The 27859-nt window shown below is 43.9% G+C and overlaps 1 protein-coding gene across 2 annotated transcripts in view; it reads left to right on the forward strand.

Annotated features, from left to right (window-relative positions):
• Positions 1 to 27859, forward strand: part of LOC142811756 (oxytocin receptor-like) — a 269265-nt gene that overhangs the window by 116853 nt on the left and 124553 nt on the right. Inside the window, exon 2 of one of the 2 annotated variants that reach the window (XM_075891593.1) lies at positions 3195 to 3263. The exons of the other annotated variant lie outside the window; for it this stretch is intronic. The gene's annotated coding sequence lies outside the window, so the exon portion shown is untranslated. The remainder of the gene's footprint in view (positions 1 to 3194; positions 3264 to 27859) is intronic. 2 annotated transcript variants of the gene reach the window in all.

The following is a 27859-nucleotide window of genomic DNA, read 5'->3' on the forward strand; positions in this document are numbered from 1 at the left end:
TGATAGTTTCACAGATTGGCGGAGGTTTCAACTTGTTTCACACCCACGTGGCCGAGCCTGTGCGGCTGCAGTAAACATTTTTTCTCTCTCTTGGAGAGCGCATGATTTCTCCCGGGAAACAACATCCCCCCAAATATATATATATATATATATATATATATATATATATATATATATATATATATATATATATATATATATATATATATATATATATATATATGCGCTTACATACACGTAAACCAATTGTGTTCGTCGTGTGGTTCAAGGCACAACTGGTCACCCCACCCGCGGAAAAAAGTGCATATAAAATGAACCTCTTTTTTTTTTTTGGAGAATGAAAAGATTGAGGAAGTCGCCATGCTAGGTTTCGAGAAAAAGTTAACACAAATGTGAAAGGCCATTTCACAACGCTTTGAGGCCGTTTCACGAAAGTGGCTTTTTTTCCGAATCTTCTCTCACATCAGTTTCTTCAAAAGCCTCGGTGAACCGTAGACGCCGCACATCTTCTAACATGAATATACCTTTTTTTCGTATTTCACTAAACACTTGTTAGCTGTGTTTCAAGCTTTCAAATATCGACTAGTCCGTCTGTTTTACTGCCGGATGTAGAAATGGACGAATAACGTTATTGTGGTCAATTTAGGACGTGTTCTAAAGCGAGGTCGCACCCGCCTCAGGGACTGGACCTTTCTGAGCGGCGGGCCACTCCCATGTTCTAGTCCCTAAGGCGGGTGCCACGAATTCGAGGGATAAAAAACAAAAACAAACAACCAAGGATACCTTTAAAGGCCCAGTCAACAGGCTCTGAAATGCGCAGGAAAAGCTCGCGCAATTTTCCTGCTCGTGACACACCTTCTTCCACGCGCACTGACGTCAACTCGGTGATCGGTGACGTGACGCAGCACGCAGCTCGTGGATTGGTCTAAAGCAGGTTTCAACAGAGAGTAATGAAGTCAACATCACCAATCGCCGAGTTGATGTCACTTCCCATTGAATGAGGTTGGTCACGCGTACAAAAAATGCGCTAGCTTTTCTTGCGCATTTCGGAGCCTGTTGACTGGCCATTTAAAACAAGCAATGCTGCTAAACTTACCTGCGCCATACTCTAATCGAATGCATATCGATACTGATTGGTAAGTCCCGTCCACCAGGTAATCAAGTGCGCTTGTCATATCAGCAGCAGTTGTGCCAGAAAAAATTAAGGGGCTGCTTTTAACCGGATCTATGGTGGTTCAACTAGCAGTCGGGAAAATTACCCATTGCCTACATTTTACAACGTGCCATAGAAAACATTATCTGTCTAACAGACAGACAGACAGACAGACAGACAGACAGACAGACAGACAGACAGACAGACAGACAGACAGACAGACAGACAGACAGACAGACAGACAGACAGACAGACCAAAATTTTTTCGTCGAAGGTGCCCAAGAAAGGCTATCGTCATGAATAATTTGTAAACTGGTGGAGCTCCGCACTACTGGTGTGAAAACTGATGGGAGCTGCTAAGCTAGCTTTCACTAGCGTTGCAGGGCTAGCAGCAACAGCTCCCTCACTAAAAAAAAAAATTTTACCCTCCCAAGTCCGTCTCCCATCCTCGCTTAAACGACATGAGTTTGGCGTAAACATGTCACGTGACTGGAGTTATGCCACATCACATCGCTTGGCTATAGTGCTGCGTGAGTTTGCTGGGAACATGTCACGTGCTTCGTGGCGTGTGACTTTACGTCACCGGACTAGTGTTTCGTGAATTTGGTGGGAACCTTTCACGTGACTAGTGCTGTGTGATTTTGGCGGGAATATGTCACGTGAGTGTGTTACATCACTTAGGCTACAATACGCCACGTAACTAGTTTTTACGTGACTTTATGCAATGCTCTCCTCTTTCTTGTTTTCCTTCTTTTTTTATTTCGATTTCTCGCTTCATGTTTCCATCTTCAGCTCTGTTTCTCTCTTTCTGTGTGTCCATATTTTTATATCTTTTCTTTCTTCCCATGCCTATTTCTCGCTTCCTTTCTGCGTATTTCTTTCTGTTCCTTTCTGTCTATCGATTTTTTTATGTTTCTCTTTTCCTTTCCCGTAGACGTTCTTTCGACCATCCGAGTTATTGCACCACATGCAGGAGAAATCGCCGCAGCGAGAGAGCACACGCCGGGCGCACGTACTCGGGGAGATGAAGAATAGGGTGATGAGGGCGCGCGGCGGCCTTATTACGATAGTTAATTGCAACACCAGACAAACTATGATCAGCTGCAACAGCTTCGTTTTAAAAAAAAAAGAAACACTCCACATCAAGGATCGGCAACCTGCGGCCGCTTGCACGCATTCCCAGTGTTTGGGGAATGTGGTGCCATCTCTCGGCAACAGAAACATCGTGCTGCTGTAAATGAATGGAAAGTTGACAAGAAAACAGACCATCACTGATAAAAAGAAAAAATGTCAGTTATCAAAACCGATTCCCGGTTTCTCACAGCAGAAAGACACTAGAGCATTCTGGCAGAACTGCAGTGTCACACTACAATGAATGTGGTTTTCCAGAACATTGAAAGACCGCCCATTGTAAAGGCATGGAGCCCCATTGTAAAGTAATAAACAATCTGCGGAGCCATGTGATTTGTAGTACGGCACTATAATTTTATCAGAATTATCCAGTGAGCTAATGCTGCGTAAAAGCGGGAGAGGTCGTTGACAACTCTCTTCTTTATATAATATATAGCCGGCTATCCCAACATCGTTTTAGTAATAGACAAGAGGCACAATATATATATAGTCTAGTTCATACACTATGATCACATGGCGCATAGAGTCCGTACAGATAATGGCAATGAGCAATAAGAACTAAAGAAAGTTCATTGAATTTGTATCTATCAAAAAAATCACCTCAGATATGTTCTTTGCCTATTTCTCATTTTGTTACTGCAGACCACCATTGTCGGCTATTAAAGATGACGTTACGTGCACATAGCCCCTAATGTCCCCCAATCGTCATCATGACGTCCGAAACACCCCACCCCCCTTCTCATTGTCACTTCCAATATAGCGGCCAACATGTCAACTGTCATCTCAAATAGGGTTATACCCCGTTTGAGACCGTTTCCGAATGGCATTGTCCTTCATCTTCACGCTTAGCAGATAATACTTTTCATTTCCACATTTTTACTTTTCTCGTCCTTTTTTTTTATTTGCACAGACCCATAAAAAAGAGGGAAAAAGATTCCTTGTGGAAATACTTGTCCGAGGACCTTCATAGAAGAAAAAGGTAAATTTATGTCCGACTTTTGAGCTTACGAACTCAACATTTTCCAACGGCAGGTTAGTGATTCAAATCCTTGTCGCTTCTCTTGCTGCATAGGTGTTGTGTCAGTGACGAGTACACCCCTCCCCATAGAAAAGCTGTCAAAGATTACGGTATTGAAAGGGGGAGTTCGAGTAGCATCCAATTCTTTCAGGATGTTTTTAAGATGGGAATATGCGCCGATTATACCTAGCTCATCAAAGACGTATTTCATGAATGAAACACTGGAGTTTTGCACTAGCCTGACAGATTCAAAGCTTTCAGTTCGAGGAAGCTAGCAACAGCCATGGTAGCAATGCTTAGTTGTATGTGTTTAGAGAAATTTATTCTCACAGACAGTGAACATCAATTACAATCCAACAGAACATTGCGACAGAACACAACATTCACAGACAGACCAAAAGTTGTTGCAAAAGGATATGTGTACATATGTAAACGGAACACAACATACACAACTTCCCCAACTACACAGGAATTGCTACAAGAACAATGTTTACATATGCACAATACATGGTAAACGAAGAACACACAAAGGAAATGTAGAGATCTGTATATGCGTCTACGAACCGACTTTCTGAGAGTGCGGTTATTTGAATTGGGCAAGTGTTCCGGAATAACCAATGAAAACCTCCGTTAATTTATGCGTTTGTTGGCAATAACCTTGATGTAGATATTTGTGAGTTAGGATTTCCAGCTCAAAAAGTCGCATCAAAACAGTTTTTGTTTTTTGTTCTATTTTCTTTTTTTTTCATTTTTTTGTGAAGTGCAACCTTGTAGCATGTGTGCCGAGAGTTGGCATGATTTTTATACAGATTTTTAGCGTTTTGGTTAATGCAAGGCAGCTTTTCTCTTCACCTGCAAAACAGCCCCTCCCCCATTTTTGGCGTGCAGTCATTGTCGTGTTCACGTCATGCAACTCGGCTTTCTGCCACAAAATGTTGCTGACGCCTGCTTTACATCAACAAAATCCAAAATTCAATTTGTAGTTTTAGCGAAGTTTTGATATGTACAAATGAGTCACTGCTGGTACCACTCCTCCAGTGACACGGAACATCGCTTTGGAGAAGGTTGATCCACGAAGTTGACTATATTACAGTGAAAGCTGTTATGAGATCCCAACACGGGTCCCGCACAACACCGTAGTTGTCCGCCACCGCTGTCATTGTCACCGCTGGTGTCCGTAATCTCGATCACACAAAATAAGAAAAAAAACTCCAATAAGCAATATCAATGACACATGTGGTGACATAGTGAGATTCACACCCTTGTACACTGCGTGATAGCCTAGTATTCCATCGCTGAGTCACGTTGGTGCATGTTATTCCTTCGCAAAATTTTCTTAGGCCTGCTTGATCTCGGGAAGGGAATCGATTTAATATTAGTAATAAAACGTTTTAGAACAGCAAAGAAACAATCACGCAATGCGAATAGTGTAACGAATTGGTCGTACAATGCTCCAACACATTAAAAAAAGCTTGTTATTTTGTTTTTTGGCACATAAAAACTGTGGCACATACCCACTTCAGGCGCGATTCGTTATCGTCGTCAGGCACTAAATGCAACACAAAATTTGTTACAAGTGATTAGCGGATACAACGCTTCTACAAAGAATGGCGAAGGATAGCATAGTTACTGCCGGCCTACTAAGCATAAATTATGAATAGTTATGGCGTAGTGGGTACCCAGCAAGCATTTACTCACAGTACTTACAAAAGGCTCTGAAAGGCCACTCTTAATGCTTTCGCTGTGACTGTGTTGCGCCTTCTGCACAGGCGTGGCGTGATTTTGTTTTGTTTTGTTTCATTCGAGCAAATGTCACATCACTTAAATATCGCAAGACGAGAGAAGAAGTGCGAAGGCGGCAGGGACTCAAGGCAAACAAACTTATTGCTGCTCATTTTCATCGGCAATTAGGTGTTTTCTGAAGACTCTACGATCCGTTTGTATATTATAGCGTTGATCCAACAACCAGCATGTAAGTTTTTGTCACTTATACTTATCTTGCGTATGATTTATGAGAGGCCAGCCTGGGCCACAATGCTAGATAACCTTAGGTGCGACACTAATCAGGCGATGAAGATATGAGAGAAAAGCGATTTCCACGTGCACCCATATATAGGGTCTCACATTCTAACCCTGTCTTTAGCGGTGCACTTTGTTTTAACCACTTGATGAATTAATCAGCTCAGCAACAAGTTTTATTAAATCACGACACTTTTTGATGACGTTGCCTTTCGATAATATCACCATCGTCAGCAGCAGCAGAAACAGCCTGACTCCATGGCAAAGGCCTCTCTCATGTTTTTTCCAGTTACCCCACTCTGTATTTGTCCCAGTCAGGTTATTCCCGTGAGCTTCTTAATCTCGTACGCCCACGTAAGTGCCTGCCTCCTTCTCGTTGCTCGCCTTCTCTTGGAATCTATGGGATCTGATGGTTACTCTTAATCACTTGCAGCTGTCTTGCCTTTTTGCTGCAATATTTCTTCGCCTTTATAACAGCAAGCGTTCGTCAGAACGTCCTGTGGCTGTGGTTTTCATATATATATATATATATATATATATATATATATATATATATATATATATATATATATATATATATATATATATATATATATATATATAAGGCTTATATGCAGAAGAATAACTTCGGTTGCCGCAAGGTTATAAATATTAAAGTAGATGCGCTTTCACATAACAACTGTTTATTGTGCCGACGTTTCGACGGGAACCCCGTCTTTTTCAAGGCATAATAATATTTACACATGTTCCGCGTCTTCTTATAGCCTGTCGAGACAGGAGGGAAGGGGTCAAAAGAAAAGTAAAAAAAGAAAAAAAGAAAGAAAAGAGAGAGAGAAAAAAAGAAGAAACAGCGAAACGGGAGGAGAAACATTAAATAAAATATAAAAAATCTAGGAGAAGAGGCAAGACCAACACGGCGTAATTAGAAAGGGGCAGCATCTCAACAGAGTAGGGCAGAGGTAGATGAGCAATGTCATCATTGTCAACAATATTTCCCCCGCACCCACTCTTCCCCAAGTGGGCAGTGTGCCGCCGTTCTTGTATTTCACCTTTCCGTGTAGTCCGCTCGCGGCTCGATCCTCTTTGAAGTTTAAGACAAGTTAATGGGGAGAGCTTAAGCGCTTCGAGTGGGTGCTGGTGGCGTCGGGAGGCATGAAAAAGCCGGTGAATTAGGCACCGCCATCGATATTCATTATACGCAATGGCTCCTTGTCAGTGAAGGAACAGAATGGCGTTAAAAATTAAAGAAGAAAAAAAAGAACAGGGGGGGGGGGGAGACTGTACGACATTTGGGACAGTCACCACACAGTTGCGGCTCACTGGGAAGACATGCGCGCATGTATGAAAAAGTTAACGAAACCACCTAGCTGTCAGCTCTCTGTCAGTGAAGGAACAGAACGTGCGTTAAAACTTAAAGAAGAAAAAAAAGAAAAGAAAAAAGAGGGGGGGGGGGGACCGTACGACATCCGGGACCACTTATCTGTGCGTTCCGGCTGTGTTTAATGAGGCAAATCATTTCTATGTTGTCAGATGCATAGGCCAAAAGCTTTGTTAGCGGGTAGTATTATTGTCGTAATGAAACCGGACTGATTAGAGAGAAGCGTTTGCGTCTTTTAGCGGTCGTAACGCCGACAGAGTGCCTGGGTGTTCATTTATTTCGTATTTTATCGTGTTAAATTTGTAGATAAAATAAGGTTCCCGTTGTTCCAGTTCTCTGATTGTTCGAAAGTTGTTTTCTAGTAGGGTAACCCTGATGTCATCAAACCTGTGGTCTTTTAATCTGCAGTGTTTTGAAAGTGGAAGGCCTGGCAGAGATCGTACATGTGCCCGATGGTTGTTGAATCTAATTCTAAACGGAGTGTCTGTCTGGCCCACGTATTGCTTGTTACATACCCCACATTCCAGGAGGTATATGACGTTGTCTGAGTTACAGTCTAGTGCACCTCTTATCCTGTGCTTAAAATCCGAGTGGGTGCTTTTCGCCACTGTCGTTGACTGCATGTATTTGCATACCTTGCATCTGCTTTTTCCGCAAGGGTGACACCCAATTCGAGATTTCACACCTATCTTTGAATTTATTAAATGATCCTTTATATTTTTCGGCCGTCTGTATACAACACAAGGGGGAGAAGTGAAAATTTTGGATAGTCACACTCGCTGTTCCAATATGTTAAAGTGTTTTCTTAGGACCTTGTTCATGTTTGGTGGGTTGCTCGTGAAAGTTAATAGCAAGTTTTTGTTGCGGTGTTGGTCGGCGTTTTTCTGGTGGTTGAGAAGAATCTGGCGGTCCAGATTTTCAGCTTTTTTGATGACGTCATCGATGATAGCTGGCGGTTATTCTTGATTAAGGAGTACTTCGCGCATATGTGTGCTGTTTTTGTGTAAGTCCTCGGTGCGGGAGCAGATTCGTCGGAATCTGCGTGCTTGGGAATAGGGAATGCTGGTCTTGCAATGTCGCGGGTGGCAGCTTTTGAAGTGCAGATATTGTTGCCTGTCCGTAGGTTTTCTGTATACGCTAGTTACCAACGCACCATCGTCAACTCGAATGAGTACATCAAGAAAGTTTATTTCAGTGTTTGAGTAGGGGTGTGTAAAATAAATGCTGGGGTGTAGCTGGTTGAATGCCTGTATGAATTTGAGGAGCTCGTTTTCCGAATGTGTCCAAATTATTAATATATCATCTAGGTACCGTTTATAGAATAATGGTTTAATATCACAAGATGAAAGAAAATTGGACTCTATGTGGTGCATGAATATGTTAGCGTAGTTTGGGGCCATTCTTGTACCCATTGCCGTGCCGCTGATTTGAAGGTAGTACTGGTTGTTAAATTCAAAGCTGTTCAATTCGAGTACAAGTCTTGTGAAGATTTCAATTACTTTTTTGCTTGGATAAGCGACAGGGTTCTGTGTGCCATACGATTCAACAAGCGCCCTTACACCATCGTCATGTGGAATATTTGTGTAGAGTGAGCTAACATCCAATGTTACGAGAAATGTACCGTCTGGAATTTTCACGTCTGCTATTTCCCGAAGGAAGTGGTTTGTGTCACTCAAGAAGGACTCATGTGTGGGTGGTATGTCTTTGATTAAAGAATCAATATAACTGGAAATGGGTTCCGTTGACGTTCCCGTGCCTGATATAATGGGTCTGCCAGGGTTATTCTCTTTATGAATCTTCGGCAGCATGTAAAAACGACCAGGCGCCGAATGTACCGCAATAAGTGCCTTTTTAAGCTTTGAATCAATGGCGCCTTCACGTGTGAGATCCTCTAGGGTTGTTACAATGATCTTTTTGTGCTCCGTGGTAGGGTCAAAGTCGAGGTGTTTGTAGAATTGTTTGTTATTTAGTTGTCGCTTGCCTTCCTCAATGTAGTCCGATCTATTCAGAACAACAATCGCGCCTCTTTGTCTGCTGGTTTAATGACGAGATCTTCGCAGTTGCTCAACGTGAGTAGTGCCTCTTTTTCTCTTTTTGATATGTTATTCATGCTTGGTTTGTGCACCTTGTACGCATGTATAACATCTTTTTGAACCGCGTCTATATAGAGATCCAGATGTCGATCTCTGTTGGCGTCTGGGGTCCATTGCCGTCCGATTACCCCACGAAAAAGTGCGTTATCTTTTTCGGGTTTATCAAAAAAATATTCCTCCAATCGTAAATTTCGTTCGAAGTCGTCTAGGTCTTTTAGGAGCGTGAATTCATCGTACCTTCCGTTGCCAGGGCAGAATGTAAATCCGCGTGATAGTATACTCAATTCTTCTTTGCTAAGTTCTTTATCGGAAACGTTAATAACGTTTGGCTCTTTGGGGTGTGGTGGCAAATATATATATATATATATATATATATATATATATATATATATATATATATATATATATATATATATATATATATATATATATATATATATATATATATATGTCCGGTTCACCCAACCACACAGTTCAAGTTCCGCTCCACTACTCTTCTTCCGCGCCCCGTACGCTCACGCATCTTCGTTGCATTTCCCCCGGTGGCAGACGAAGCTCGCCGAGGGAGTTATATATGCCTATGGTGGTACTGTTTGAGGCGGGCTACGCGAACAATTTGCGTAGTGCGCGAACGCCGGTTATTGGCTGTGACTCAGGCGACAACGTTATTCACGTCACTGAGACGAGTGACTATCACGAATAGTCCGGAATAGTTTGCTAGAAACTTCCGGTACAATCCTTTTCTGCGAACAGGAGTCCACAGTCAAACGTAGTCGCCAGGAGAAAACTCTACGGGGAAATGCCTGGCATCGTAGGGACTCTTGCTGTGTTCTTGAGAAAACAATGTTCGAAGGCGCGCTAGTTGACGTGCTTCTTCAGCATGACACAACGTCTGAACGTTGGACAGATCTCCCTGGTACGAGAAAGGTAATAGAGAGTCTAGAAAACTCCGTGGGCTTCATGCGTAAAGCAGAAAGAAGGGCGAATGTCCAGTAACTTCATGCTTGGCGGTGTTATATGCGTAAGTAACAAACGGTAAGACGGCCTCCCAGTTCCTGTGGTCGACATCAACGTACATTGATAGCATATTCGTAAGAGTTCGATTTGTTTTTTTTTTTTCAGTGAGACCGTTAGTTTGCGGATGGTAAGGGGTGGAGTGACGATAAGAGGGGTCACAGAGGCGCAAAATTTTTTCAACTACATCGGTGATAAATTACCGTCCACGGTGACTGATGACAACCCGTGGAGGACCGTGACGCAGTGTGACTCGTTGTACAGTCACACTGCATCAGAAGAAGAAACAGAAGCTGCTGTGGCCGATGTCAGTGCATCCGTTTCCGTATAACGAGTTAAGTAATACACGCACACTATAACATATCGGTGGCCGGATGGAGTCTTAGGAAAGGGTCCGAGCAAGTCGACGCCGACTTTCTGAAAAGGGGATGTCGGTGGAGGGATGGGCTGCAAATAACCTGTCGGGGCAGTGGTGGATCGCTTGTGGCGCTGACATATAGCGCAGCTGGCGACGTACTGTTTTGTGGTCTTCCACATTTTCGGCCAGTAGAACCTCTCACGTAGTCGATGTAGCGTACGTGTGAAACCAAGATGACCGGATGTTATGTCATCGTGCATAGAACGAAGGACGACCTGGCGCAGGCTTTCCGGTACCACTAGAAGCAACAGGAGGCTGTTGGCTGAATAGTTTCTCTTATCTTATCTTCGTCAGACATGGTCTCACTCACGATTCCGCAAAGCTTCAAGACGGCCTTGATGTAGGTGGTGCATGTTTCGCCAGGTAACTGAGCTCTGCGTGAAAGCGTTTGCTCCACCTGCTTGACTTTAGAAGTTGAGTCACCAAAGCACCTCTTCAGCTCGTCCACAAAAATGTCCCATGAGGTCAATGCACTCTCGTGGTTGTCGAACCAAAGAGACGCGGTGCCGACGAGAAAAAAAAATGCCACGTTCTCGAGCTGCTTAGCAGTGCTCCAGCGGTTGCTGCGACTCCCTCTTTGTTAGTGCTTGAGCCAATCCTCAACATCGTCATGCGGCTGCCCCCAAAAGGTCCTTGGTTGACGTTCCGGCGTGCCGCAGCGAGCTTGTCCTGGCGGGTGAGTGTGTTGCTCATCAGTAACGAAGTTGTTATGGCCTGCTCCGGCATCCTCCATGTCTGGTAGCTGTGGTGGCAGGCCTGCCAAGCGTCTGCTCCATCACAAAATCAGTAGAGCTGGCTCGTCCAGATCGATGTACTCGGCACCTTCCACCAAACTGTCACGAGTGATTGTGTTTATTTATAGACGAGGTGAAATGGCGTTGGGAAAGAGCAGCGTACTTCTTTCTTAGACAGGCCTAGTCCGGTTCACCCAACTACACAGTTCAAGCGCCGCTCCACTACTCTTCTTCTTCTTCTTCCACGCCCCGTACGCTCGTGCATCTTCGTTGCAATATATATATAGAAGAAGTAATAATTTCAAGGCATCAACTTGACCATGCCGTTCCTTCTATCCATCTCACTAGTGGCAAGCTATATATATAAAACATTCACCACTGGCTTACTGTCAATTGACCTAAACGAAACATTCTTGAACAAAGCTTGTATGTCTCGCTTGTAGTCATGCAGTACGAAAAATGTGACAGCTCATACTACTGAGAAGTGCAACTAGCCAATCCCCCGTGGTGCGTGGGAGCCATATATCAAAGAATAAGCAAACAAGCAAGCTTCTCTCCCTATGCAGCTGCTTCCGGCGTCGACGCCCACGCTGCAATGTCTGGGACAGTGTGAAGTGAATGTTTTGCAGAAGTGCATTGGAAATGTGCTTCCCGCTACCATCGCTGGTATTTCTGACGTCGAGTGACGCTAAGAAAGGAAACAATGGAAAAACAACGACGAAAATACTCTACGTGATTCGGTCTTTGTGATGCCACCCTGCGTCGAAAGCCTGCGGAACAGCTCCAACAGAATGCTAGTTGCGCTGGCGAGGTGGGCTTGCCTACGGGCCCAGACAAAGAAAGAACGCGCTGCTGTGCGTTCGAGAAATGCTGTTGTTCAATGCACATTCGACTGTTTTCAATGAATTTTGTATCGTTCCTAAATCTCCTAACCTTAACTTTGTATAGTCCTAACATTCCGACGGGTTGCTATGGTATTCGTTGCCTCAGCCTTGTGCCAAAACTGTAAATTTGTGTGTGTGTGCGTGGGGCGGGGGTGTAATGTTGACGTGACCCTAATAAAAAAAGCACCCTCTTAATGTAATTACGCTATTACGAATTCATGTCAAGCTAACGTATTACGTTTTTAAGCTGAATGAAGTTTTCGCAGTGCATACGTAAACAACCTCTATCCCGAGATGAAGAAAGGTTATCCATCATTCTCATCTAGGCACGTCTTTTCCTCGCAGTAACGTAATCTAGAGAAACGTGGATGCGTTTTCCAAATGGCTTGGCCGCACTTTTGCGTCTTCTATCAAATAAACTGGCTTCGGCTTAGAAGGGCGACGAACATTTCTCATTTCTTTAGAATATCTTATGCATCTTTCTCGTTTGTCATCACGATGAAGAGAAGCACTCAACGTTATGTGGTTAGTAGCTGAGAAACTTTCACTCAAAAGCCGTGCCGCAAACTAAACGAAATGCGAACTTTCTTGTCCAATCCATGTGTTTTCCCGACTCTATTCACAACGCCTGAATAGTTTCTAGACGAAGTAAAAGAAAACATCTGGCAGAGAGTGTAAGAACGTTGATTTCCAAGTGATTCTGTCTGCGCAAAGAACTTACATCAAGAAAAAAATAGAATAGTCGTTGTCAAACAGCAAGTGAATGTGGCTTCCTCAAGTTCTTTATTTGTTATTTTGTAATCATTCGTATGATCTGAATAGCTAGGTAATCACCAACCGTCATCTTACGCAAAGGTCTTTATTCCTCTTCTTTTGTATCAATCTAGAAGCTCTTGCGAGAAGTCTTAGAAGAAATTTATGTCGCAAATCTGCAGGACTTCCGAGAGTGAGTTTCTTGTACGATGAATCAGGTGAATATGTGAACGTTAAGACTGCCCATTTTCACGTATACGGAACAAACTTCTGGCAATTTAGGTGCCTTCCGGAATATGAAATTCGTAATTTTGGCCTGGAGTACCACAATTATCATTGAGTAATGAAGAAACGATGAACTTTCTGACAAATCTAGGTAACAACAGGATGCAGGAGAGACAGCTTGTCTCTTTTTCAATGTGAACTTACTGGGATTTTCAGCATTTCTCGTAATTATGTCTCTTTCGTCATAATTATAACTATTATTATTAATACTTATATTACTCAGGTCCTACTTCTCAAAACAACAGTATGATGATGTGAGACACAGTAGTGGGGCGCTCTGGAAATTTTTATCTTCCGGGGTTCTGTTACGCGCACCAAAGTATGAGCACACGGGTGTCCTTTCTCTTTCGTCCTTGTCTGAATGCAGCCGCAGTAGCCGGAATTCCAACCCGCGCGCTCGAGCTTACCAGCTTGATTCACCCCATGCTCAACTACCGATGTGGTTCTCATTCTTCATAAGAATGCCAGTCTCTTATTCGCGTAGCATAACTGTGGAGTGTTTTATGCATTGTGCGTCACTGTTCATGCCATACCCTCACTTATACTGTTTGTCTCATTTCATTGCGATAGCAATTATATGGACACTACTGGCTGAATTTTGCCGTCACCGTGCAAGAAAAAAAACAGAAAATACTCCGGCGCACAACACCGAACTTGGGTCCTCTCAATCGTGAGTGCGAGGCGTTAACCACTGTGCTTCACCATTCAAACAGAAAGCTATTTATATCTACCACTTATCCCTGTTAATGGACACCTCGGGGGGAACTATCTTGTTTTTTTAAGCATTACCAGCAAGATGGCACAATGAGCGCGCGTCGCCACATCGTGGGGCGGCACGCACTCTAATCTCCCACACGTACTTTGCTTTCCACAAAAGGGGAGCGACGCTCCCTCACGGGCCCTTATCTCGCTGTAAGGAGGAGGGGAGGATCATACGTCTTCGCTGATATCAAGACACGATATCAAAAACGACTCCTGGTTTATCATACTAGGCAATGACAAGAACATTTGAGGCCTAATTTCAAACACGTGCCACTAAGTTCCTTCCTTTCCAAACAATCTGAATATTTTTCCATACAGCCTAGGGGAGTGGCCCCAATTTAGACACAATTTGGCCCCTTTAAACATCGACTGCAAAGCTTAGAAAAAAGATTTCAAATACGACTGCCGGTTTTAGATTGCTCGATAAATGATCTTTTGATTTATATAGTGCGTTATTTTGTGGCTAAAGCCATGTAGCATGTAGCTTCCTGAGTCGTTTTTGTCAACCTTATAAACCCTTTTCATAATTTTAAAGCGGCCTTTTTGTGCAATGCACCCTGAATGACGGAGAAGCCAGCTAACAATTAGTAAATAGCGTGTTGCGTTGTTTGCTTACACTCTGACGAGGAAAACGCGTTCATGTGCGATCAAGGCCTCATTTCCACTTGATGAACGGCAGACACTGCCGTTAATTGGGCGAATATGCAGTGCAGAGAAGCGAACTTGCGGAGTAGAAAATGTGCTTATTTGTTGTTTTCAAGGCCCGCATTTGCATCGCTGTTTTTAATAACTGCTCGCGGCGCTCACAATGTTTTGCAATGCATGTACTTTGTCTTGCGTTTACTTTCTCACGTATCACTCGTTTAAAAAAATCACGAGGCTTGAACTGCAATTCATGCACCAGATAGAGGACTAAGGATAGCTGCAGCGAGAATAGAATGGGTCGTGAGTAATATCATTCGGAATAACCATATTGTGCAAGAGTACCTAAGAAGAAATCCAGATTCCCATTTTCAGAAACTGTTACCAATTTTTGTGTGTTGGTCCTGAAAATAGGCTTAGTCATTATTTGTGTGGTCACAATAATTGAGAAATATGGGCAGCTATGTGGATTGTGACTACGATGACAGCAATGAATAAGAATGAAGTAGACGGGAACTAAGTGACATTGAACTATTGGACAATCGCTTGGAGAACGTGAACTACACTACTTTGTCCCTCATCAGTGAAGTGTTTCGGATTTAGGCAGTGGCTGCAGTGGCACAATACGTGAAAAACCTGCCGTGTGTACAGATAGGTGTTCATTGAAGGTGCGCCGGTCGAATGCGTATTTGTTATCGCCGTTTTACTGCAATCGACGTTTTCCCGATCATGGGCTTCTCGGTGATCAGTGATTTCTGGTATGGCGACTTGACCTTCTGTCGAGGTCACATATCATTTCACCCCTCCACGTTTTGTTGTTGCCTGTATTTGAACGCATAACCGGCGTTGTTGCCCGTGGCAGTTGATGTGTTCCGTTGCTGAGCATTTGGATTAACGTGCAATCCTCACCTTGGAAGAAGGAAAAATAATTCACAGTATATCCATAGAATGAATGATGATGAGTGGGACAAAGCATCCGTTCATCCGTCCGTCCGTCTGTCTGTCTGTCTGTCTGTCTGTCTGTCTGTCTGTCTGTCTGTCTGTCTGTCTGTCTGTCTGTCTGTCTGTCTGTCTGTCTGTTTGTCTGTTTGTCTGTCTGTCTGTGACGGACAGATGGGCGGACAAAAGGACGGATGCTTCACCGTGAATTCGCCGTTTACTCCGCGAATATGCTCCCAATCCCCATACGAGAACTACTAATGTAGTGATATTGTTTCCAAGGACATATACACACAACGCCATCTAGTGAATGATTTTTGAAACCAACTAGAAGAGCCTAATACTAAAACATGCTGCTAATACGAGGGAAGGACCCACACGCTAAGGAGCTTCGCCCTTAAAGACTAGGAGCTAGCATTGCACAATGTGAAAGAAAGAAAGAAAGAAAGAAAGAAAGAAAGAAAGAAAGAAGGAAAGAAAGAAAGAAAGAAAGAAAGAAAGAAAGAAAGAAAGAAAGAAAGAAAGAAAGAAAGAAAGAAAAAAGAAAGAAAGAAAGAAAGAAAGAAAGAAAGAAAGAAAGAAAGAAAGAAAGAAAGAAAGAAAGAAAGAAAGAAAGAAAGAAAGAAAGAAAGAAAGAAAGAAAGAAAGAAAGAAAGAAAGAAAGAAAAAAAAAGAAAAAACTGTAATACGTTAGGAATGCACTCCGAGATTCGCCGCCAGCGCCAGCCTTCGAAGAAACGACGCAACGATGCTTTTTTTATTGTGCAGAGGAGAGGAATTTTTTTCGACCAACTCTTTTCCCGTCAATTTTTTTTAGAACCAGCACAGAAGCACTCCGACTTGAAGCTGCAATTACCCCAGAAACATCATTTTCTACAGCTGACGCTATATGATGCAGCCCTGTCGGCGTCCCTACATTGATTGCTCCCGAAAGTTGGGCAACAGTAGCACAATCCAGATTATAGAGATGAAAAAATCAGATTCTAATGCGCCTCAGTTGAAATGTTGTTTTTTTTTCCTCAGAACTTTTCTTTCTTGCTCTTTTTATATGTCATTCTTTGTAGACCACTTCGTTGATTACATTCGTGAAGGCTATTCTAATTCGGCAACCAACCGCAAATGGTTTCGGATTTGGCACGTATCAAGGCCTGTCTGGGTCCTTTTCACCAATCTTACTTAGTCTCTCCGATTACTACAAGCTTATGTTAGATTGATAAACATTTTGAAGTCCACATGAGCCGGACTGTCTGCGAAATTGCTTCGTAGTTGAAGTTTGTATCGTTAGTGTAAGGTCTGCGTCAATTTAAAGCTTTCGTAAAGTGTGTCACTCGCAAAGTTATTGCAGTGTAATAACATTTCTGTTTTTAGTCTGGTTATTCTTTTTTTTCTTAAGCATGTTATGGGGACGGGGAGCTTGTAGTCTTTCTGTCTCAAGCTCAGCATTGTTCGTGCATCCAAATTTCACAACCCATGTGACACAATAGCATAAATGATTGGACAATGCTGCGTGTTTGGAAACTCACTTGGCTTCGTTTACTTTTATAATTATCGCACGTTCCACTTGCGCTCACAACTATAAGACTGCCAGAAAATGCTTTTGTAGCCTTGATGAAACACGTCTGTTGTATTTCGCTGCTCACTTGAGCAGTAATCACACCTCCTAGAGCCTATTCTTCAGCAAATGGTCGAAAAATCAACCTATTTTTCGCCAAATGGTCCCACGCTCACACTACTACCTTTTCAAGTTCGTTTTTTTTTTTTTTTTTTGCACAGCCACAGATTAGAACAGCCTGCCTCACCAAATTGCCACCCTGACCAGCGCACCCGCATTCACACAAGAAATAACTCATCATTTTTATATGCGAAGCATTTCTTGGCAAACTTCGGCTACTTTGAGCATATCTATCTATCTATCTATCTATCTATCTATCTATCTATCTATCTATCTATCTATCTATCTATCTATCTAGCCACCTTAGACTTTTAGATCTCTTGGCCGTTTCGATAATGGTATTTATATCAAACTTCGTATGACATAACATGGCTGTATGAAAAACATATTTGACAAGTCATAACATGAAAATCATGACATGGATGTCATGAATGTCATGATTTACATTTCATGGCCTTGCAGCTCTTGCGGTGGGTTCGTTCACATGGCATGTTGCAAAACTAGTACGGTATGGCAGGATTGCATGCCAAACACAAGCGACTGACCCTAACTTAAAATCATGACGTGCGTGTCATGTAACAACATGACTACATGGTATGCTCATGGTGCGCTCGCGGTCGTTTCACTAGCTTCACACATGCAAAATTTGGTATTACGTGACGTCAATGGATGACGAAGGTACGTGGCTGGGGCAAACATGATAATCACGAGATGTGTGTCATGTGAGAACAAGAGTACATGCCACTGTCAAGGCGCCAATACATTTCGACGTGACGTGGGGCGGGTGCTCGCCGGCGTTCATTTCGACGCGTTACGCCGGCGCTGCGACGGCCATATACTCGCAGGTGCGCACCGCGCTGCGTTGCTTTGAAGCATGCGCGTTTCAGAGCGTCCGGCGTTCCTCCGTCACGAAAAGAGGGCGACGCAGTGTTGTCTGGGTAACGCATCGGGGTGAAATGAACCATGTCATTTCGCGCCGGTTGCCGTTGGGCCGGTTGCCGTTGGGCCGCGCCGACGGACGCTGGCCGGGCACTGTATAGTCTTACGACTATACAGTGCTCGCGTTTTGCTAACGTAGCGTCGCTGTGCCCATCATGCGCGCGCGTCAAAGCTATATTGGAGTATAATGGGCCCTTCATGATGCGTTCGTGGCCGTTTTGCTAGCTCCACATATACCAAATATGGTGTAACTTGAGGGGTCTCTAACTCGGCGAGCGAGCGCCACGCCATGCTCTTAGAATGAACGAACATAGTAGACACGGTCGGTACAAACCAAACAACAACATGCAATTATTTACCTGATTTCAGAACAACGATATCGTCCGCCGAATTCTAATACCATGAATCATGAACGTGCCCGGCCGCGGTGGTCTAGTGGCTAAGGTACTCGGCTGCTGACCCGCAGGGCGCGGGTTCGAATCCCGGCTGCAGCGGCTGCATTTCCGATGGAGGCGGAAATGTTGTAGGCCCGTGTGCTCAGATTTGGGTGCACGTTAAAGAACCCCAGGTGATCTAAATTTCCGGAGCCCTCCACTACGGCGTCTCTCATAATCATATAGTGGTTTTGGGACGTTAAACCCCACATATCAATCAATGAATCATGAACAACGCTCTAGGACATTCGTACACAGTATGACCATGCACTTCATGACAAACACAATAACACACCCAAGGTGGCGTCGCCAACGCTTGACTTACCACTAGAGCCCCCAGCGCGCAGGCCTGTGGTGCCACGCACCGAGGACCCACGCTAGAGACAACCGTTCGCGGCAACCTCCATGCGCAGAAGAGACTCTCTCAACTCTCGCCCGCCACGAAGGCTTGCTTCCGCCAGGGATCACCACCGGCGTTACCACTGCAACAACCATGATGATGATAGTGGCCTTCAACGCGAACACAACGACATCTGGGGGATGATTTAGACTACAACCAAAAGTTTTGACAAAACCCGTCGTTTCGAAACCAACTTGGTTCCTTCCTCAGGGGTGACTGCGGAGGCTACGTAGCAGCGGCGTCTTCAAAGCACTCGCGGGGTGGATAAGACCCCCCCCCTCTCTCTCTCTCTCTCGTTTTGTCGTGGAGCGCAATTCGTGTGTATACACCGGCGGAAGGGTCCCGAGAGAGTGGTTGATGTTATGGGCTGTCCTCTGTATGTGCCACGACAAGAGTAACAACCTTCTCCGCCTGTTCAGCTCGCTTTCAAGGATGGCCTTCGCTTCGAAATCTGGCGATCCAACGTCTCAGCATGTTCGGCGACTGCGCTCGCTGCGCTCCTTGTAGAACTTCCGCACATCGTTGGCGTGTTGCTTCAGTCGTTCCGGTAGGCTTTTCATCTCACCGATATATATCGAGGGGTATCGTCTTGGAAGAGAAGGTTGTTACTCGATTCCTGGCACATACAGAGGAAAGCCCATAACATCAACCGCTCTCTCGGAACACTTCCCCTAGTGTATATACACGGACTGCGCTCCACGGCAAAACGAGAGAGAAAGAGGGGGGGGGTCATTATTCACCCCGCGAGTGCTTTGAAAACGCCGCTGCTACGTAGCCTCCGCATTTACCCCTGAGGAAGGAACCAAGTCAGTTTCGAAAGGTCGGGTTTCGTCAAAACTTTTGGTTACAGTAAATCATCTCCCAGATTCATATCCAACGAGACACACTTCTGTCGAATGTTTACATTCAAGACAACAACATCTATCGCCCGGTGGTTGTAGCCTGAAACGCGGCTTTTGGGCATGACACGTGCGCCACGCAGCGCCAAACAACTTTACAAGAGGTGTCAGTACCTTCACAAATTTGACGTTAATGGATGACGAAAGTATATGACTAGTGCAAACATGATAATCCTGACACGCATGTTAAGGAAGAACATGACAACATACCACGTTCATAGCATGCTCGTGGTCGTTTGGCTAGCTCCACATATACTAAATTTAATATCACGAGACGCGAATAGATGACAAAGGTAAACGACACATTCAAACATGATATTCATGGCACGGAAGTCATGTACGACATCATTTACCTCTACCTCGTAACATTGTGCTGATATTAAAATGACATATCAACCTTTCTCATTCGTGCTTCGCATATCATCGATTCCCGCTGTACGCAGGATCTGCCATTTTTTTTAAATTAAAATCACTAGATGTCCTTTTCATCATTCCAACTGCTTGTGCATATCACATGATTATGTATTTATACATCTATGTCATGTTTAATAACGCTTATTCAAATGTTATTACAATTTATAATGAACATATGTAAACCTATTTTTATGTAATGCACCTGTTGGGCTTTTAAGGTAACATAAGGAAATGAAAATAAAATGATAAAAAAATGACCAACCCTGCACAGAGTCCCACTGGGCTTGGTCGCATCATATCTAGTGGGCAGGTTTGAGCTTGTTACTCTTTTGTGTAGAATGCTCCGGTGGTGGCTCAGCACGTTTGATTTATGATAATGATAAGTTTCTACGACACATGGCGAACCTTGGCATTAACAGCTCGGCTGTGATAGATGCACCCCCCCCCTCATACCTCAATTCTGTTCAGTGTAGCGTTCCGTTCTGTTCAGTGTAATGTTCTGTTGTTGCCAACAATCTGTTTGACATGAAGCCCAATAAAATTCATACGGAAATCCCCAGAATTTAATCATGAGTTCGTGCTACAAACAGATGGCTGTCCATCTCTCTTTCGTGACCCATCCACTATCTCGCGGGATTCCACATAACTGGTCTGCAATGTTCTGTTTATTACTCAATAGCTACAAATTATTCACAATAAAACTGATTCTTCTCGTCTTGACACTCTTGTTTCTAGATCAATCACATAAAACGGCCTTTTTCTTTTATTCTCCTTAGCATTCTAAATTGTAACTGCTCTCATTTAGCATAATGACGATTAAATACTCTTAAATCATTCCGACGTTCAATATGTGAAAAATCTGTATGGATCACAGATTTATATACCCAGGTGCCAGGTAAGAATATTCTCAAAATATATTCGCAAGCAGAGGCAGACAGAATACTGCGGATAAGGTCACACTGAGCAGAACTTCGCGGCCTAGTTGATATTGCTTGCTGTATGACATTTGGCCGCAAGTGAAAACAACACACAGAAGAAAGGCACGTATACACGACATCTGCCGTGTTCGTGCCTTTCTTTCGCGTGTTGTTTTCACCAGCGGCAAAATTTCATGCACGAAGGTCACATTCTGGACTGAACAACAGCGCAGGACATAACGTCTCTGTGAGCGTAGATCCTTGAAATATAAAAGGCATTCCACCTAAACCATCCCGAGTTCCCGCCATTCGACTATGCGTGCTGCCCGTATTAAAAAAGAACAGTATACAAAACAAGCGCCCCACCTTTCTTTGAAGGTCGAGGATGCTTCAAATTTCGCTCGAGGACCAGAGTGATATTGCTCTCGCTCAATGCTTCAAGACCTTTTGTTCTTTTATATGTTGTACAATCAATTGTTTAAAAAAGCGTGCCTGCAGGTCGTATAAAGAAGAATAACTACTGAACGAAATAACCAGAACGTAAAAGAATCCTCGTGCAATGCTTGGTTTAATTAAAAGGAAACTCAGACTGACTACATACGGAAGTTCAAACTGGGAGCCACTCGTACGCTCTGTGCCACTTTTCGCATAAGGTCGCTAACAAAATATCTATATGATGTGACGGTTGTTACACATTGCGACTTCACTTTTGAAGATCAAAGATGATATACGGAATGCCTAGGCTAACTTATACTGGCTGTCTTGACTATTAATATAGATTTGACCGTGAACCCTGCAAACGCTCCCTGTAATTTTAATTTCATAAATAGATAGACAGATTGATTGATTGATTGATTGATTGATTGATTGATTGATTGATTGATTGATAGATAGATAGATAGATAGATAGATAGATAGATAAATTGATTGATGGATTGATAAATTGATTGACGGATTGATAAATTGATTGACGGATTGATAAATTGATTGATTGATTGATAAATTGATTGATAAATTGATAGATTGATAGATTGATAAATTGATTGATGGATTGATAAATTGATAGATTGATAGATTGATAGATTGATAGTGTGTCACCAGATGAAGCGAACGAGCAAACGAAAAACGATGCTTTATTGCCAACGGCCGGGGACCGTCCTTCGTCAGGGCATACGTGCATGTGACAGTAACACGCACTTCTTAAGGACATAGCAAGGGGGCCCCCAATTGTGAATAATCACTCTTAGCAATATTGACAGACATACATGTTAACAGAAAGATATTCGCACATACGCAGCATTTTGTAGATAGCGGAGCAGCAGTGCACGATACAGAATATGGGAAGGCAAGGTGACTTGAAAACATACGATACAAATAATATGACGGACACTTCTGATATCGCAACATTTGTGAATGAATAGAAACAGTAAAAGAAGGCAATGCCGTGTTAAGGCACGTTCGTTGTCAATGAAATATACATGTGCATAATATCACCATTGATGTCACAATGTGGTAACATACTGTGGATGCGTTCTGGTCAACTAACTGATGTGTCACCGATGGCACCGCAACGTAATCACAGCAGTGAAGAAACATGTATGTGGGCTACGGTGGTTGATTTATCTGTTTTGCGGGCAAAAAAGTAAGCCTCCCTTGGTTCTCGTTTATTCCAGACGCTATGGCGTTAAATTTATGAAAATGAAAAATTCACGTACTTCCAATTCGTAGTTCGATTTAAAACCACATTCGAGTATTGTGGCAGTTATGTTGTCGAAAGAGTGGCCTGTGGTAGCGAGGTATTTGGACAGGGGAAGGCTAGGCAGGCCCAGGACGTGTGACCTGTGATTATGGAAGCGCAACCGGAAAGCTGTCTCTAATTGACCAATATATTGGAGGTCACACAATCAGCATTGAAGCAAGTAGATTGCATTGTTCGTGTCGCGGTCGAAATTTTCTTTTATGCCGAGAGTGAGGTTTGACGCAGAGCTCTCAACAATTCGCGACGTGGTCATGTGGGGGCACACCTTGCAGCGTGCCTTGTTACATGGGTGACACCCCACATGGACTGGCGTTGATATTTTGGATAACGTATGTCTCGTAGCTTTTTCGATCAGCGGTAAACTGCTCGTGGAGGCTCCGGGAAGACGTCTTTGAGACGATTGCTTTGCATTAGTATGTTGTAGTGCTTTTTGAGGATCGCGTTAGCATTTAGAATTGACGCAGAATGTGTCAGAATTAAATTGAAGTGCTTCCGGTGCGCAGCTTCTTTATTTCATTCTAGAAGTGCTCTTCGGTTCATATTGTATCGGCGCGCATGATCGCGTTGTCGACAATCTGAGGTGGGTACTGTTGTGCAGTTAGGGCATCGCGAAGCTTATCGCATATATATATATATATATATATATATATATATATATATATATATATATATATATATATATCATCAGCCTGACTACGTCCACTGCAGGACAAAGGCCTCTCCCATGTTCCACCAGTTAACCCGGTTCTGTGCTTGCTGCTGCCAATTTATACCCACAAACTTCTTAATCTCATCTGCCTGCCTAACCTTCTGTCTGCCCCTAACCCACTTGCACTTGCCTTCTGTGGGAATCCAGTTAGTTACCCTTAACGACCAGCAGTATTGTGTCTACGCGCTACATGCCCGGACCATGTCCATTTCTTTTTCTTGATTTCAGCTATGATATCCTTAACCCCCGTTTGTTCCCTAATCCACTCTGCTCTCTTCTTGTCTCTTGAGGTTACACCTACCATTTTTCTTTGCATTGCTCGCTGCGTCATCCTCAATTTAAGCTGAACCCTCTTTGTAAATCTCCAGGTTTCTGCTCTGTAGCTAAGTACCGGCAAGATACAGCTGTTATATACCTTTCTCTTGAAGTATAGTGGCAATCTACCTGTCTTAATTTGAGAGTGCTTGCCAAATGTGCTCCACCCCATTCTTATTCTTCTAGTTAATTCAATCTCGTGGCTCGGCTCCGCGGTTATTACCTGCCCTAAGTAGACATAGTCTTTCACAACTTGAAGTGCGCTATTACCTATCTCGAAGCGCTGCTCTTTTCGGAGGTTGTTGCACATTACTTTCGTTTTCTGCAGATTCATTTTAAGACCCACCTTTCTGCTCTCCTTGTCTAACTCCGTAATCATGAGTTGCAATTCGTCCCCTGAGTTACTCAGCAATGCAATGTCATCGGCGAAGCGCAGGTTACTAAGTTACTCTCCATTAACTCTTATCCCTAACTGTTCCCATTCTAGGCTTCTGAAAACCTCCTGTGTGCGCACGCGGTAAATAGCATTGGGGAGATTGTGTCCCCCTGCCTTACACCCTTCTTGATTGGTTTTCTGTTGCTTTTTTATGAAGCACTATGGTAGCAGTTGATCCCCTGTAGATTTCTTCCAGGATGTTTATATATACTTCATCGACGCCCTGATTTCGCAGTGTCTGCATGACGGCTGATATTTCTACTGAATCAAACGCCTTCTCGTAATCTATGAAGGCTACGTACAGTGGTTGGTTATATTCTGAGCATTTCTCTATTACCTAATTGATAGTATGAATGTGGTCGATTGTTGAGTAGCTTGTTCGAAATCCTGCTTGTTCCTTTGGTTGATTGAATTCTAATGTTTTCTTTACTGTGTTAGCAATTACTTTTGTAAAAAGCTTGTATACTACAGAGATCAAGCTAATCGGCCTGTAGTTCTTCAAGTCCTTGTCATCTCCTTAGGAAACTCACTTTAGTTGAACCAGAACACTGGCAAACTGATCGGAAGAGAACCTCGTCTTTCTATATCGCTGCGCGTGTTCTTCGTTGTTCTCCTGGTGCTTCATAATCAATTCGGCATTTGCCCCCCTCCAGAGAGCAGCGTCCCGATGCTTTTCTACAAAAGACGGTGCAGTAGATGCATACGGGGTAAATCAGACCGAAAAAATAGAGCTTCATTCGCACAACGTGCACGATTTCTGGTTTTTGCTGGCGAGTTGTCGAGGGGCATTCAGGAACGACCACGTAATTGATGTCACTCAGGTGTTGTAAAACTGTGTAGGAGCCAAAATACCTCTTCAGCGACTTTTCGGACACCCCCCAGCAGTGGTTAGGACTCCATAACCAGACTTTCTTGCCGGGCCGATAGACGACATGTCAATGTCGCATATTATAACGTTGGGCGTCGTAATTTTGCTGTTGGGTGATTCAGACGCGTGCAAGCTGCCTCGCTTCTTCTGCTCGTTGGGTAAAAGATGCAGCGTCCAAATCGATGTCATTGCAGTCGTGCAGTAACATGGCGTCAAGCATCGTCGTCACTTCACGGCCATGAAGAAGACTGAACGGCGTTCTTCGTGTAGTTTCTTGCTGCGCTGTATTATAGGCGAACGTGATGTACGGTAGAATGTCGTCCCAGTTCTTGTGATCCACGTCAATGTACATACTCAACATGTGGGCAATAGTCTTGTTGAGGCGTTATGTTAAGCCGCTTGTTTGTGGATGATAGGAAGTGGTTTTCCGATGGGCTGTTCCACTGAGCTCAAGCACTGTCTTCAGGGGCGTGGCCATGAAAGTGGTACTTTGACCCATTATTATGATTGTCGGAGCACCGTGCCCCAGGAGAATATTTTCTATGAAAAATTGTGCGGTTTCAACGGTGGTGCCACTTGATAAAGCCTTTGTTTCTGCGTAGAGCGTAAGATAATCAGTGGTGACTATTACCCACTTCTTGCCAGCATGGGAAGTCGGATATGGTCCGAGGATATCCATTCCAAATTGGCCAAATGGTACCGTGGGTACTTGAATTGGTTGTAATGGTTCAGCTGGTTTTATCGGTGGAGATTTTCGTCGTTGGCAATCGAGTCACGTGCGCACGTAATGTTTCACAATAGTTGGAAGTCTTGACCAGAAGTGTATTAGTTGTGTTCTGGCCAATGTGCGTGTGTATCTGAGATGACCAGACGTTGGCTCATCGTGGCAAGCACAAAGTATCCCCTCACGGATTGACGTCGGAACGACAAGTAGGTGGGTGCCTCCTCTGAGATAAAAGTTCTTCTTATATAGAACAGCACTACGTAAGCAGAATGACGTCAGGCTCTTTGCAAATCTTCTAGGGACGGTTGTTGTCCGGCCATTCAAAAATTCAAATAAGGGGAAGCAACTCGCTGTCTTCCTTCTGTTTGCACGAAATTGTAGTGGTATCGACGACTCTTACAAATGCCTTGTTGTCATCATCTGTGTCATCGTCACGCTTTATTGGTGACCTTGACAAGCAGCCGGTGTTGGCATGCTTCCGTCCGGACTTATACAGGACCATCATATCAAACTCACGCCAGCGGATGCAACTACAACATACTAATGCAAAGCAATCAACATACTAATGCAAAGCAACAACATACTAATGCAAAGGAACGACCATAGAGGTACGAACGAAACTTCATAACCGCCCATAAGACAATAAGACACTCTTTTTCCATTGCTAAGTAGTTGGACTCCGCGCGGGAAAGCGTCCTACTATCATTGGCGATCACACGCTCAGCTGAGTCTTGACACTGTACGAGTACAGCGCCTAAACCCACGTTGCTGGCATCTGTGTGGACCACGGGAGGAGCATCCTCATCAAAGTGAGCAAGCTCGGATTTCGAAACAAGGAATAGTTACGACATACCCACATACCTGAAGATTGACGGCTTTCCAAGTCTCAAGTCCTTCAGAGCCGTCCATTGCACTGATTGAAAAAAATACAAGTTAATCATGGAAGACTATGTTGGTGCCTCACCCTTCAACCTGGAGGACGCAATAAAGATTGCCCTACAGTCAACCATGCGTTCGCTTCCGGTGAGCTCATCTCGCACTGATACGGACATTGATCTTGAGGAACTCCGAGTGATTCATCGTCGTGCAGAACGACGTTATAGACGCACGAAGTCACTTGATTATCTGAGAGTGGCCAGACACACACAAAAGAAAATACAGCGTCACATGGACAAGTTGGACAAGCAACGATGGGTATCTTTTTGCGAGTCTTTGGATCCCAGAAAGCCTCTGTCACTAATATTGAGAACTGTCCGGGGTCTTCGTACAACCATTACTCAGCGCTGCCCATTATAATCTCTGGCACTTCACTTACGCTGCGAAGAGATTGATGTCGCAGATTCTTTCTGTCGAAGAATTACCTGCGGGGCAAATTCACCTGGGACGAAGGCGCCCGAATTTTCTGTATCCTCACGTGATCCCCGAATGGAGATTTTGTTTTCAATGGACGAACTAAAGGCTGCCCTTGCTTTTTGTAGACGGTCTTCGGTGCCAGGACCTGACGGCATCACTTACCGCGCTCTGTGTCACCTAGAAGATCAAGCTCGGAAGGCACTCTTGCAGCTGTACAACGACTCCTGGCAAACTGGCATGGTTCCTCAGGAATGGAAGTCAAGTCGCCTGATTCCACTTCTCAAAGCCGGGAAGTCACTCTTGGACATTTCCTCTTACCACCCGATTGCCCTCGTGAGCTGTGTGGGAACATTTATGGAAAGGATGATTTTAACGCGTCTGGAATGGTACATAGAGTTCTACGAAATATATCCAGATGTCATGTCCGGGTTCAGACGAGGCCGTTCGTAAATTGACAATGTAGTTGACTTGGTGACATATGTAGAACACCAGAAGGCCTGCAAACGGTTATCTGCTGCTCTGTTTCTTGACGTTAAAGGAGCATACGACAATGTCACCAACGAAGCCATTCTCAGCGCACTAGAAGGAGTGGGACTCGGTGGCAGGATATATACGTGGGTTCAGAGCTACCTACAGAATAGATCATTTCACTGCAGACAGAGAATGGCCCGAAGCCCGAGTATAACTGCAGCCGAGGAGTCCCGCAAGGCGGAGTGCTAAGCCCGACGCAGTTCAACCTAACACTCATTGGACTAGTTGGCAAGCAACCAAGCAGCTTACGACTTTCCCTTTATGCT

The sequence above is a fragment of the Rhipicephalus microplus genome, chromosome 1, assembly GCF_043290135.1.
Source record: "Rhipicephalus microplus isolate Deutch F79 chromosome 1, USDA_Rmic, whole genome shotgun sequence".
In the NCBI taxonomy this organism is placed as follows: Eukaryota; Metazoa; Arthropoda; class Arachnida; order Ixodida; family Ixodidae; genus Rhipicephalus; species Rhipicephalus microplus.